The sequence below is a fragment of the Neovison vison genome, chromosome 1, assembly GCF_020171115.1.
Source record: "Neovison vison isolate M4711 chromosome 1, ASM_NN_V1, whole genome shotgun sequence".
NCBI classification, from domain to species: Eukaryota; Metazoa; Chordata; class Mammalia; order Carnivora; family Mustelidae; genus Neogale; species Neogale vison.
The window spans coordinates 101,279,056-101,295,010 of record NC_058091.1 but is presented as its reverse complement, the minus strand read 5'-3'; the positions used below and the strand labels follow the sequence as shown (position 1 = coordinate 101,295,010).

General features: G+C 37.3%; 1 protein-coding gene across 2 annotated transcripts in view; it reads left to right on the top strand.

Annotated features, from left to right (window-relative positions):
- Positions 1 to 15,955, top strand: part of HMGCLL1 (3-hydroxymethyl-3-methylglutaryl-CoA lyase like 1) — a 207,000-nt gene that overhangs the window by 180,712 nt on the left and 10,333 nt on the right. The window lies entirely within an intron of this gene.

Sequence of the window (15,955 nt, the reverse complement as noted above, 5' to 3'; positions counted from 1 at the left end):
GATCACAATGAATCACACAAACCTTCTGCCCAATTAGTAAATAGCCATTTACATTCTTACTAATTTTGCTACTATTTAACCTTCCTCTCTCAAGTTATAAGTAGGATGATTTCCTTATTGGTGTGTTTTAGGGTAGTTTTGCCCAGCTATGTGTTTTGCAGAGGCCAGACTGGCATTGACTCTCTTGAGTACTTCTTCAATTTATTTAAGTCCAGGGTTTGATCAAGTACATATACATTTAAAATATACATTAGAACATTGGTCTAATTTTATGGTGGTATTTTTTGAAGTTCTGATAAAATGATAGTTACCTTCTCTTATTCAAAGGATGGTTTTAGTTTTAAATGAAGTACCAAAATACATTGGTTTTCATTAAGTGAACTTACTAGTCAAAGTAACACAAAGGAAGAAATTGTATTCTTGTTCTTACCATGTGCCAAGTATTCTAACCAACAGTGTACTTCAAATGTGGCAAATCTTTGACTATTTGATTTTAGTCCGCTTCCTACCCTGCATCCCCACCAACCTTTGATTACCAGATGTTGACACACTAGCTAGCTAAACCTTTTCAAAAGCAGTACTATTTGGTAGATACAGTATTATTTGGAGAATGACAGTATGATTTGTGGTTTTTTTTTTTGAAACTTTTAAAATACTGTACATGTGTCACTCACAGTTGGAGATTTTGGAAAGCCAAGGAATGTGTTCCACATGTTTCCTTTTTTGACTCTCCAAAAGACAATTTACTCTCAAAAAAAAAAAATCTTTACTACCTTAAAGAATGTCTGGATGACTAAAAAATACAATGGGTCATTATTCTTTAAGATGTTTATACTGCTTGCCGGCAAAGCACCACAGTATAATTTTACAAATTAGATTTGTGGGGTTTTTTTTTCCTCTTTCTTTTTCTCCATATTCAGGGCACACAGTTAAATGATTTTGGTTCCAAGTTCTGTAGCAGCACCCTAAGGGCAAAAGTCTTAATAAAACACATTAAGTTGTTTCTTGTGAAAAGATATTACATCTTATATTTTATGTCTCACAGAAATTTCCTACTTAATGTTACTTGGTCAGATAAATGTTTAAATGTTGCTAGTGTTTTACTAATACAAAAATGGTGACATTAAAACTTATCTTCATTTTAAATTTCAGAAATGTCTAGATTAAAAAATACCCAACAATGTACAGAAACATGGGCTACACTGCTTACTTGTAACAATGGAACATTTTTCGTCCCTTGGGTAAAAGTGATAAGTGGATTCAATACATTTCTTTTAGAAAAGTGTTTTGCCCATGGATCAGATCAATATATTCACTTTTGAATGTGTGTCTTTTTTGTGCTTATATGACCTATAAAACATTTGGAACTGTGAGTTAGGAAAAGAATTGCATATATATTGAGAAGCAGAATGATTTATAGTACATTCAATACTCTATTCTCTTAATGTTAACTATGCCGTTTTAACTGTTATGTATCTTATCACTAGAGTAATATATTAAAAGCACGAAATATGTTCACCGACTCACCCGACACTTACAGACTGCCTGTCTACCATGCACAAACCTGTGTTATGAATGTCTGACATTCGGCAGGTATGAGCACCCTGAATGACATTTTATTGAAACTTTATAGGGAGGTCATAAACATCCCTCATTTCCTTTATAGTTAGGGGAGTAACTGTGAACTCTGTCCTTCCTCTTTTTTTAAAGACTCTTTGTCTGTACTCTACAAGTAGGACTTCAAAGGGGACTATTTCAACAACTCACTTTTCAAATATGGAAAGTGAGACCCAAAGAAGTAAGGTGACCTTTCCCAAGTCAAATACCAGTTACTGAAGAGCTAAAAGCAAAACCAAAGTCCATGTCTATTGTGTTCCCCCAAACCTTGTCTGGTGTGAAATTATGTTTATCAGTATGTGGTTGGTGAAGGGGACAAAAACTTGAGTAAAATTAAACTTGAGTGCTTTCTCTGACTCTTAATTGTCATTTGTTTCTGATAAAGCGGAAGTGAATTATTTGTGTACATAAATCATTCACCTTTGAATTAGATACCAACTTGACAGAGATGTTTGGTTTTACATATATTGCAATAAGTAACTAGCACATTTTGCATGGATAACTGTACAATGCTATGCTTCATTTTGTATAAAGTTTTGGATTTCTCTTATCCTTTGTGAGATATGATGCCTGGAAGAGTGCCACCTCTGTAAAATTTCAAATACAGCTCTACTTTAGAGAAGTATGCATGCATTTGTTAGATGGCTTACAAACTTTGATATAAATTCCTTCTGGACATGTGAGATGATGTGAGTAATTGATACAAGATTAGACACGGGCCTGAAACACTGAGCCAGAACAGACATAATTCTATGAAGAATTGCAGCAGTACCTACAGATGTCTTTTGGACATAGATGTAAAGAAGATTCTAAGAGTTCTAAATTAATCATGAATTATGTGAGATGGCTGAAATATATACACACACATACCCACCAAAAGCAACATATAGATATCTCCTTCTATACTTATATATAGCTATCTTAACCATAGTCAATAATGTAGCATTTAACTGAAAGTTAAAAAATATTTATGTATGTGTACATATCATAATCCTCTATTTAAAAACCCATCCTACTAAGCATCTAGATTTATAATATTGCATCTAACCTTTGTTTTTGTCCCCATAGTGAGTTGTACATAGAAACCACCTAATAAATATGCTTTAATAAATAGTAAATGAATAATAATTCAGATACATCTACAGAATTTCTCTACATAGTGGGACGAATCGAGCTAATGTTAATGTCAAAAAACAGGAAACTGTTATTAACAAGTTTAGTCATTGGTGTTGTTTTTAGTTCTTTTTAAAGTATTCCTAAGTCCAAGTGCCGCACTCTGTAAAATCATCCTACTCCACAAAGCCAGATTCAGACGTCATTTCCTCCGTGCAACGTGCTCTGATTAACTGGGCCTGAAATAACTTCATTCCTCCTTGAACTCTTATAATATTTTCGTAATTGACCTGAATTAGTATTTCTCACAGTCTTCTTTCTATATATTCACATAGACATTATAGCTTTTCCACTAGATCATAAGTTTTTCTATCAAGGACAGTCCCTTGAATATACTGGTGACCAAAGACTTTTCAACATTGGTTGATTGATTCTTTAGCTTTTATAAAGCTGAATATGTTCATAAGAGCTATCATTTCATACTAATCCAACAAAAGAAGAGATCTCCCTGTGAAATCAGAACTTGTTCAACTAATAGACATTTATGAAATTCTTATTACATTGTCTAGTAAGAAACTAAATCTCCCGTAGTCAATTACAGAAGACTTTTGTTCAAGTAAACATGTTTTATTTGACAGGAAAGCATTAACAAGACTTTGGTTAATTTGTTAATAGCCTCATGAGCTTTGGCCTGTAACATAGTCCCTTGCCTACTGTGGTTTCCTCATCCAAAACATTGTGGCCTATCAAACAGTAAAGTGCCCCAAGATGTTTTTCATTCTGTTCCTGCCATCGAATAAAATGCTGTTTGAGACTCCTATTTGCCACACTAATGATACTGACCTTATCAAAATATACTTTCCACAAGATCTGTCCCTGCCACACATCTGGTATTATTTTCTAACACTATCTTCCTGTTCCCACTACTGCAGTCATTGTGGTCTATTTACTGCTCTCAAAACACCAAGTGTCATCCCTTTTCAAGGCATTTGTCCTTTGTTCATTTTGCCTTAACACAGTTATTTCACAGAAGTACTTAAGTTCACTTTCCTACTTCAGCTGGGTCCTAGCTCAAATACTCCTTTGTCAAGCAATGCTCCTTGGAGGAGTGGTATAAATTGGCATTTTTTTCCTGTCACTTGTTTCCTGAATTATTCTTACCTTGTCGTTTAACCACCTTAAATGTTTTTCTCCTCCACTGGAAAGTTGGCTCCATAAGAGCACAAATTTTGTGCATGTTCTTTCCCATGACTTGAAACCTGGCACCAAGAGCATAGGAACTCAACAAATGTTTGTGTACTGGTCAGACCAATAGTTGCCATTATAGAGCATTACGTGATGTTTTAACTTTTCTAAAAACAAAGACAAAGCGAGTTGTGTGAGTGCGAAACACTAATCTTTTTATGGTACTAAAATTTAAATGGAATATACTGAGTGACTTCTACCAAAGGAATTTGGTGAACAGTCCTTGTTTGATTTGTGAAAATAACACCTTCCTTCTTCTAAGAAACTGCTCCCCACAAGTCGAACCATGTAGTTCTTATGAAGGCATATAAATTGTAGCACTTTCCCTTTGTGCACGTGCGTGTGCACACACACACACACACACACACACACAAAACATATACCCAACACTCCTCCTAAGTGTATGATATGGTAGACTCGTGGCTCTAGTTCAAGAAACCTTTGGCTTCAATATCCCATCCAGAGATGGACATGTGACTCAAGGTGGCTCAACAAAGATCCCTTCCCCAATAGTTTCCTGGCTGGAGCTCATGAAAAAAGTACTCACTTTTCTTATTTAAAATCCTGTGACCAGGGGCGCCTGGGTGGCTGAGTGGGTTAAGCCTCTGCCTTCAGCTCAGGTCATGATCCCAGAGTCCTGGGATCAAGCCCAGCATCAGGTTTTCTGCTCAGCAGGGAGCCTGCTTTCCCCTCTCTCTCTGCCTGCCTCTCTGCCTCCTTGTGATCTCTCCCTCTCTGTCAAATAAATAAATAAAATCTTAAAAAATAAAATAAAATCCTGTGACCTTTGGCAAAACAGACATGAAAAAATAAAGTCAACACAGAAAAGAAATGATGAAGGGTGGATGGTGAAGACAGAGGAAAGGAGAGAAAGGAAGATGGGAAGGTGAAGAGAGAAGAAGGAAAAGAAGGGAAGAGACAGAAAGAAAGAGAAAGCTTCCAGTCTTATCCAAGATTAGCTCCAAACTCTTCCCATAATCCACTTAAGTGAGCCACTAGATTTCCTCTCTTTTTCTTCCCCCTTAGTTCAACTCAATTTTCCACAGGACAGAATCTGGTAAAATTAATGAATGATATCTCCAACAGAAGGTTTTAAGATACATGTTGGGGGAAAAATCCTGTATCACGACTTATTTTTTAGTGTTTTTTAATGACTCTCAGTAAATACAAGAAAATAACCTTAAACTGGGATTCAGGGAAGCTATCTCTGCCAGAGTCTGAGCTGATGAGATCCTGGTATATTTCGTTCTGATAAACTAAATTGGTGGAAGTCTAGAATTCAGATCCTTAGAAGAGGAAGGTCTCTATACTCCTAAAAAGGTCTTCCTTTAATATTTTCTCAATTTCCCTTTGGTAGGAACTTGATAGAAGCAAATTCAGACTGAACTCCATGAAAGGGATGCTTGGGTCTTTCAAGGTCCAGCTGGAAAACAGGAGCCATGTAAGCAACTGAATCCAGGAAACTCTGCACAGGGGACTGGAGAACCATAAAACTAAACATTAGGCAGCAAAGCAACCCAGAAATTAGCAGAGTCTGGATTAGGACAAGGAAACAAGGTGCCTAGGGCACATCATTTAGGGAGCCCTCATTCTCAGGCGCTGATTGTACTTGCTCTACTCTGAATGTGAGTGCCTCCTTAGAGCTTGCCTCTCACTTTTAACTCCTGAGATGAGCAGGAGCAGGAAACCACCTGAAGACCACAAAGAAAGAAGACATTGTTACAGGAATCACCAGAAGGAAGTTGGAACTGTGGTGGGCCTGTCCATGGTCAACATTTAGAGCCACTGAGAAAGCAGGCTCTGCTAGAAATAGCACCTGAAACAGAAAGGGGGAATATTCTGGCTTCTCCCTCCAACAGAGCCTTCTGATGGCTGAACCAGTTGGAATCTATCTCATGTGGGAGTTGGGACTGCACAGGCAGTCCCCTATGTTAAAAAACAGAAAAGAGACAGACAAGAATGACCTCTCACAACAATCAAACACTTGACCATCACAGGGCTTTGCACTTGGGAAATCAGAGATATAGATGGCAGCTTTCTTGTAGTTGTGAAAGTTGAGGAGTCTTACTTTATTCTTGCATGAACAGGATATTTGGCCTTATCTATCAGCTCCCCCACCCCGTGGTTAATATTGTTATTTTCATATATATTTCATAGGTGAGTTTTCTTTTTCTCTGAATGTTATCTAGCCAAGTGAGGGAATAGTACTTGCACTCAGATATAAGAATTCTTATCTGCTTCTCTATTTTCATTTTTAACTAGGGGTGGCATTGAATTCTAGGTGCTTGGAAGTATTAAAACAAATTCTAAAATATGTTACATGTCATATGGAAGCTTTTGTAACTCTAGTGGTATTGGGTAGCCTTGCCACAAATACCAATTATGCGTGGGTTTGAAACTTTCAAGAGAATCTGCAATAATTCTTTTTTCTTTAAGCTATGTTTTATAGGTCTTTTTCTTGACTATTAGCTCTGGACTCTGCAGTTGTATGCGATCTAGAAGATTACTGCATGTGGCCTTCCCAAGAAGTTGCTGTGTTTTTACTTAGAATTTACCTGTTGTGTTCAGATGCCAAGGAATAGACCTACCACAGGAATGTGTAACCACAAGTCACAATAGCAGCAGCACTTCATATTTTAATGTTGTCTATGTTTATAATTTTATGACAAAATTAGATGTTACTGAGTAAGCTAAGTGAAACATGCATTTATAGACAGACTTAGGATTGGATAAAATTCCTACGGGGCATCAAAGACAAGAGCTTCACTCACTGTAGAAGGGATTCTTTCTACAACTTTTAGATTGTCTTTTAATAGTTTTAGTGGCAGAGAGATCATTATTTTGAGAGCTAATCACTTATGTTTAGGCAGCATTGAATGACTACAGAGTTATCTCTCATAATCAAGCAAAATCGACCTCTGTCAATTTTCCTCTGGAATCATATGGAGTATGTCTACTTTCTTGACCACATAATGACCTTGAACTCTGTAACTGCACTATTATCTACCTCTGAGTCTTATCAAAGATCAATACCCACAATTGCCTCAACCATTGATTATATCATATTTTCCAAATATGTTAGTTTGCTCCAAGGCTGCTTCACCTCCTATATATATAAATGTAATTATATTTACTTTTGTTTTCCTACCTTCTTTAAGTTAACTGGCTTCAACTGGAGGAAAATCTGTTTTGATTTCATGTGTACTCAGCTTTCCCGCTTTTCAAGTTATACTTACTACTTAGAAAAATTAACACATTATCATAAATACCTTGTGAGATATTCTGACCTATTGTGTGTTTAGAGTAAGCAAGGTTTCTGGTGAGTCATTTATAAAATCAGATTGGGCGTACCAGGGTGGCTCACTTGGTTAAGCAACACACTCTTAATTTTGGCTTAGGTCATGATCTCAGGGTTGTGAGATCAAGTCCTGTGCTGGGCTCTACACCCATTGTTTAAGATTCTCTTTCTCCCTTCCCCTCTCCTCTACCTCTCTTGAAGCAGAAAGACAGACAGAAAGAAAGAAGGAAGAAGGAAAGAAAGGAAGAAAAAAGGAAAGAAAGAAAGAAAGGAAGGAAGAAAAGGAAAGAGAAAGAAAGGAAGAAAGAAAAATCAAACTGAACTTGAACTATTTGAAATGAACAATAAGGACTGAGTGGTAATATTCTTGTAGTGATGTAATATTGTGAAATGCTTAAAACATTCTATGTAAATGACAATGTTCAGTTTAATGAACCCTCAGTTTAAATGCCCTAAATATTTCCTAATTAATGGCTGAATAATATGTTAATCAGCTTAGCCATTTCCATTTAAAATTCTGTGTCTCAAGTTTCCCCTGCCCCCTCTTTGCCTCTTGTTCTTATGCTCGTGCTTAGTGTGAAGAAGTTTGAGTATCCATCTACCATTAGCCAAGGGTTACCTAGTCTGATGGCCAGGTTTAAGTGTCCTGTTGTCTTTGAGGCTGCCTTGGGTCCCACTTGTCAGGCTCCTTATTTTACCTTTGCTACCCTGGTATCTCAGCCAACCGGATGGGAGTTTTGAGTCTTGTACATTCTCCATCATACACATTTGGAATCAGGACCAGTCCCCTGTATTCTAGGGCTCCCCTAAACCTATCTGGAACTTTTATCACCCATTCCCCCAACCATACCCTTGGTACACAACAGAGAGGAGGAGTCTTCAACTCAGGGACCTAAGAAACACATTGTTATATCTTTATAAATTATTTCACTACCTTGTGGAGGCCAGTTCTTTGGGTTATAAGAATGTTTAACCATGAATTTGAACATTACCAAAGCTATGGATCACCCCAGATGTAAATGAGAAGAAGTAGGTATGCAATGTAAGATAAAGAATTAAAGCTAGTTTTGAATAAGCAGGGATGCTTTAAGAAACATGTTAAATATCCCATTTTTTTTTTTTATCTGTAATGTTTTCCAAGAAAGCAACTTCTACCTTCCACTAGAGTTGATCCTACATCCCATTCCAGTTAATGGATCATCTTAGTTATTAAGCTAGAAATCTGTTTTTGTCAATGACACCTCTTTCTTCCATTATTACTCATTCATTTAGACACAGTTTTACCTCATAAATGTCAAATTTGTTCCTTAACAAAAATCTTTTCCCCCTTCTGCTTCACTTTAAATACTCATCACCAGTGACTTCATGCATTGCACTAATTTTCTAACAAGTACTTCTACTTACAGATTTCTCAACCTTCTATCCATCTCAATTATTGCTCCCCTGATAACAAAATTTGAGTAAAACAAATGCTGATGATGTCATGATTGTTCATGAACTGTAAGTAACTCTTTATTTCTTAGGGAATAAAGTTCATCCCCCAGAGACAAGCTTTAAGGGCCTATCATGATCTGGAGCTGTACTCCTTCCACACCTCAACAGCCCCTACAATACAAGTCACATTAAAATAGTTTCAGTCCATCCTTGGCCTGTTCATCATATGTGCCTTTTCTCAAGCCGTTCCCTCTCTGTAGAATATCTTTTCCCTTACCATCCCCCACTTGTCAACATCCTTCATGGTCCAAAGCAGAGCCAAACTATTCATCAACCTTTTCACCCTGCCCCTCCCTCCTTGCTCTACTACAAAATATAGAAATGGTCTCACTGGTGTTTCTGAATAGCTCTGTTTGTAATTTTCATAATAGCTACCACACTCTACTTTGCATTATCGTTCTCTGTACTCTTCCCTGCCAGGTCATTAACTTAATGATGTGTTAGTTACTACTCTTTGTTTCCAAGTAACAGTAGCCAACTCAAGCTACCTTAAGCAAAAAGGAGACTTTGTTATGAGGATACAGGGATGTCCCATGGAAACCTCTTAGAGGAGTATACACACAAGTCAAGAGCAGAGATTTGGATTTTCCACCTGATCCTGCATCTCACCTTACATCATTTACCAAATATGTAACACCACGCATGGTCATACTAAATGTTCTGTGGCTCGGTTTTCTCATTTCGAAAATGAGGATGGTAATAGTACCTACTTCCTGGTTTTATTGTGCGGTTTAAGGCACTTGGCATAGCTCTAATTAAATGTTACTTCAAAAACAAAGGGAGGAAATGAAGCTGGACCTCAGAAAGATTAAAAGTCGTCTGGAATTCAGGTGACATTTCTAACTCAGTGATGCTTCCTTTTCCCTCTTACTGCAGACTCAATTTCTCTACTTCCCATTGCTCGTGGAAAAAGTCGCTTGTCCATACCTCATATGCTGTACATCTCACTTTTTAGAAAGGTAGATTCTGTCTTTGTTTCTGTTCTAAATTCTGGCTGAGGAGACTGTGATTAGCTCAACTTACGTCCATCAATTGCACTGAGGATTAATGAGAAATCACTGAACAAACAGGTTCCAAGAACCCATCTTTATAAGAAGGCAGTACGAAGAGAAGGAGGTTGAGGGAGAAAACAAAGAAGGTACTGAACCACTGAACTGTTTCATTTATTTTAGTATCCTCCTTATGAAGTTCTGTATTTCCAGTTGAATTGTATCAAGTTCCTTTATTACCATGTATTATTATACTTGCCCACAGGCCTTGCTTTTGCATTCATTGTTCTTTTAAGTATGTTATTTGTTCAATTCTTTCAGAAATATTTGCATAATAGCTCATCATGTTCTGAGCGCTATGCCATATATGGAGCCTAGAACAGAATGAGATAGAGGAACTCTCTTGCCCTCATATAGTTTGTATATGTTACCTGCTATTTTGACTCCCGGCCTCCTACCAAAATTTGGTCCTCCCACTAACCCAAGCCCTCCTTGGTTTGTAATAACACTGTAACACCTAATTCTTATTAGGCATCACTATGCTCTCATTCTGTAACTTTTCACTTAATATTTAGTTGCATATTTACACTATTGCATAGACCTCTCACTAACATTAATTTGTAATTGAAGTTATTTACCTCCTACCAGTGAAATTCCAAAAACATGAAGGTCGACGTTCTAGATCCATCTATAGAATAATGGCTTCTGTGACTTTCGGTAGCCCCACTAGGAACTCGGGGGCTTAGTTCCCTTTAAATGAATTAATCAGTCATAAGGAAAATTGACTAAATTATCTAGCTGTAGAAATCTGGGACTTATAGATTCTTATTAAAATGTCATTTACACGTGTATAAGTACAATTTTTTTTATTGTTTCCTTGGTGTTATTTATTGATCTGTTCCCATTCCTTCCTCCTCATTATGCCTCTCCCTCTGTGCACACATCTAAGTGTGGTAAGCGGAAGGTAGGGCTGTTCCAAGAGAAGCTAGTGTCAGGGATCTAGAAATGATATAATTTCTGAACTTCCAGCAGATTAGCTCAATTACTGTGTTTCTGAGAGTATTGATCATTTATTGCCCTGAAGAGTTCATGGTCTGTGTTCCTTTAATATATCTCCATGCCTCATCCATCCTCTCCTCTCAACCTACTTCAAAGGATAGTTTTTCTTCACTAATTTCTAGCTCAACCCATGTTTCTGCCCTAATCCCAAACCCATCCACATTCTCCAAGGTTTTTATCTCTGTGAATTTTCTCTTCTATGTACGGTATCATTCTTTACTTCCATTTACTTACCTCTATCCCTTAAAGCTTCCCAGTTATAGGTCTCAAATATCCTCCTTATGTCTCCATTCTTATACCCACAACTATGCCCTGGTTTTCTTCTTTATCACCATAGGTCTTCTGACCCTATACTTGACACATACTTGTTAGAGCCAACATTTGCTGAGTGTTATGTGCCAACCTATGTGATAAGCACTTTCATGGAAGATTCCACTGAGTCTTCAACAAGCCCATGATTCAGTACTATTATAGTCATCTTACAGTTGGTGGGACAGAGAAGTAACATCAACATCACACAGTTAACAAGTGGCAGAACAGGTCCAAAAACAAGTGTCCTGAAACGGATTTTTTAAATATTAGGTTGTATGTCCTCCATTTGTTTTTCAATTAATTGCCAGCTTTTCCTGTCTGATCTCTGCTGAAACCATCCAACTAAAAATTTGTCAATTTTATAAATACAGTAGACTTTTCTCAGCTACTTTCCTTAAGTGGGAGAAGCATTCATTACTGTGGTATAAGTATTTAGAGAAACCTTGGGACACCTGCGTGGCTCAGTTGGTTAAGTGTCTGACTCTTGATCTTGGCTCAGGTCATGATCTCAGGGTCATGAGATCTAGTCCCACGTTGGACTCCATACTGAGCATGGAACCAGCTCGAGATTTTCTCTTACCCTCCTCTTTCTCTCTTTCTCTCAAAAAAAAATTAAAAAAATAAAGTTTTCCTACTCTGGCTTGTGACATTGTACCTCCTGAATTCCTTGTCTCTCTCACTAACTCACCTTCTTTCTTCTACCTCCAAAAGGTGATTGTTAACTAAATACTAGAATTCGAATCTCTGATCTTCTTATTCCTGTCAAGTTTCTTCAGAGAAAAAGTGGAATAAATCAAGATACCTTTTTAAATCTTAATTGCTCTAAAAGGCAACTGCCTAAAGCAAAAAGAAGAGCAACACTTCATGGGCATGTAAATGTATTATGGGTATATAAAAGTAAAGGTAGGGAAACTATAGCACAAAGAGCAGTTGGATGGAATTGAGAATATATTGTTGTAAAGTCTTTCCATACATGTGGAATGGATACGTGAAGGTAGACCTATTTAAGTTTATGTTGTAAACCATAAAGTAACTACTGAACAATGTAAAGGGGTAGAACTATTAAGTCAGTAGAAGAGAGAAAATGGAAGCATTAAAAAAAAAATACTCAACAAAAGATAGAAAAGAGGACAAAAAAAGAATAGAAAATAGCTGGAAAAGGTGGATTTTAATCTGTGTCATCAGTTGGTGTATTAGTTCTAATTGACTGATAAAACTGCACACCCCAAAATGAATAACAGCTCAAACACATGTTTAGTGAGGGGCAAGCATCCATGTTTTTGTCAGTGGGTATCTCTCCTCCAGGTAATTCATGGGCCCAGGCTCCTCCCATTTTTTGGCTCACCATTCCCTAAGGCCTCGTTGTCATCTGCATTTGACTATTGACAAAATTTCTGAGAAGAAATAATTTAGAAATGGCTTGTATCTCTCTGCTTACGCATCATTGGCTAGCCTACAGCCATGTAACCACATGTAAGTTAAAGGGCAATTTGGTTATGCCACCTAGCTAAATCCCAGAAGAAGAGGAAACAGTTTTTTTTTTTTTCTGAAGAGCCAGTGCTATCTGCTGTAGATCAACAGGTAAATCAGAAGGTTATTTTCAAACTTTATTATGCATAAAAGTCATCTCAGAGTAGGAAATAATGCAAGTACTTTGACTTTATGAGAAAAAAATCAGTTTTGGGGATAGACAACAGAAATCTGCCTTTTTTTTTTTTTTTAAAGATTTTATTTTTATTTTTCAGAGAGAGAGAGAGGGAGAGCGAGTGAGCACAGGCAGACAGAGTGGTAGGCAGAGACAGAGGGAGAAGCAGGCTCCCTGCCGAGCAAGGAGCCCGATGTGGGACTCGATCCCAGGACTCTGGGATCATGACCTGAGGCAAAGGCAGCTGCTTAACCAACTGAGCCACCCAGGTGCCCCAGAAATCTGCATTTTTAAACTAGGACTGAAGTAACTTTGATACTCAGGCGGTCCCATTTTGAGCAATATGGTGCAACGCAAGATGGTACCACTGCACACTGGACCAGGATGTACCGACACCCTCGAGAACCAGTTCTTCCCTAGAAGAACCAGAGTTTCTTCCCACTCAACTATGTTCTGGGGAGTAGCAGCTTCTGCAGAATTTAGAAAGTGTTAGAAATGTAGAAATGCAGAAGCTCAGGTCCCACCTCAGACATCATAAATACGTATTCTTTTGTTTGGGTTTCTTGTAGATTTTACATATAAGTGAAATCATATGGTTTTGTCTTTCTCTGTCCCATTTACTTCACTTCATGTAATACCCTCTAGTCAGACATTGTAAGTGGAATCTTATGCTCAGTCACGTTTGAGAGAGGCTGGCTTAATTATTTTGTGCCAGTAGGTTAGAGGGAATAGGTGGTTACTGAAGAAGTGCAGTTTAGGAGTAAAAGCCTCTCAAGAACAGGCAGAAGTAGAGGATTCCTAGAGGAACCATCTCTAGAATTTGGACTGAAACCAGGAAACGAGAAAGGCCGGTATGGTTCTGGGATATTGTTTTGGCAGAAGAAGGGGATGATGAGGAAACAAGAGTACACATGACATGTGTGGTATGTATTTATTAGGATAAAAAAAATTCTTAGAAACACAAACAATGCCAAGCATGGTTGGCATCCTCTCCTGTCTTCCAGTTTCTTAAGATTTTATTGGACAGAGAGAGAAAAAGGAAGCACAGAGGGAGAGGGATAATCAAGTTTCCTGCTGAGCAGGTACACTGCCGTGGGGCTCCATCTCAGGAGCGTAATGTATAATTCTATACAATTACAAACTCATTAAAAATATTTAATGATTTCATAGTAGTCTATCTTATATAATCTGTTAACTATTTCCCTATTATTGGACATTAACTTATGGCCTTTTTTGTCCAATTAAAAATCATGCTACAAAGACTATCTGTCCTTGAACAATAATCTATAATTAAAGTTTCTGGCTATTTTCTTGTGATAGCTTCCTAGGAAAAAATCCTTTGGACAATCAGCATTTACTTTCTCAAAAGCCTCTTATCAGTACATTGTGTAGACTTTTCAGAAAGTTGAAAACAATATCTTAAGAAAAGGGAAGCCTTTTGATTGGTCAATATTCTCTTCCTAATTCATACCTTGCCTCCTGGTGTTATTATATGGATTAAATGAAACAATGCATGGGAAGTGTTTAGTCATGTGCCTGGCAGACAGTCAATGTTAATGAAATGTTAACAACTAACACTGGACAGTAGCGCCCAGCTATTTGCATTCTTCCTCTGTCTTACACTTTTGAAGCAGGAGAAGGTGCTTATCTTCCTGGAGCCTCAGTCTCCTCATCAGTAAAATGGGCATGTGTTCCTATGCATTTCACCCTAATTCTGCATGGCTTTATCATATGTAAGGTCTAAAGCACAGGATCTGTGACAAAATAAGCATTCAATAAATGTTCATTAATAGTCTATTATTTTCTCTTACTGAAATTAAGAATTCCTTTTTTAATCTGTTTGTTTCCTTACCCCCACGTCTATGTACACAGTCCCATTTCTATCTCCATTTGAAATATGCTAAATGAGGCAAAGAATATAATCTATCTCATTATGTGTAATAAGGCAGAGAAGAGTGAAACATGTAGGAAAACCTTCTCAAAGAGGAAGGAGGTTACATGACAGTGTCCCATTAGCTTAGTTATCCCCCAACAGCAGTATATATGCCTGTCATTATTTACATACCAATTTGGCATATACCTCACTTAATTTAAACCCTGGGCTTAATTCATGTATGCTAATTGTTCATTATCAGAAATTTACATAATGTGCTACATTCCCAGTACCCATGAATGCAAATAGTGTTTATTTCTCAGGTGGTAGCCTAACTCCATATACAGTAACCGTTTAGAGTGGTGGTTGAGAAGTAGCTCAAGGCAAGATCTGGGCTTAGTGGCAAGAGTGCCCTGTTCCATTAGTGTTATTGGCCTGATGACTGTAAGACCGGTCTGTATGCTTGGGTAACCGCAATCCTCTGTTGGAGGGTATACTGGCTTAGAAATGGCTGAGGAGACAACTACTAGAAAAAGGAGTATATTTTAATATTTATCCCATATGAACATTTGCCTTGTCTCCCAAGGAACTGAAATCCAAAAATGAGTACCTTACACCATCAGAAAGATCTCCTTTTAAATTAAATCTAATATTACAGATTCTTTTAAAGAAAAAGTTGATCTTAGAGGGGAAAGAAAGTAGATGTCATTTCAAAACTTAACATATCAAAATTTTATGTGTTCCTTAATATTTTAGTATCCACAATACCTAAAACTTGAGATTTCATTAAACATTTTGAAATCATGAAAATATGGGACATTATAAGCTTTGCAAAATGATTTGACTTGGCTTAAGGATTTCTCATTTTCTTTGGGAAATAGGTTCTTACAGCACTAAGAAAAAGTCAAGTTGTACTTTTCGTTAGCATATCATCATGGTCCAGGCATCTAAGCACTACACAAGATTAATTCTACACAGAGCTCACCTTAGATTGTAGCACAGAATGATAGACTCATGGTTTATCTACAATTTACCATTTTCCAGAAAAAGTGGCTATTAGTATTTTATTCATTTTTCTCAGTCCCTAAATCCAAGCGTGTAAATAGAGAGCTCAAGACAGAGCGTATGTAACTAAACAAGTTAATAATTTCCTGGTAACTGGATTAGTAGCTTTAATCATGAGCTTGGAGGAAGGTGGGAGCCAAGGATACCACAACACTTTGAGTTCTGGGTTTGTTTTAGTTTAGGGAGGACTACTAGTCCCCTTAGCTCTGAAGAAAATGGTTTCTAGTTTAATAACAATATGCTAC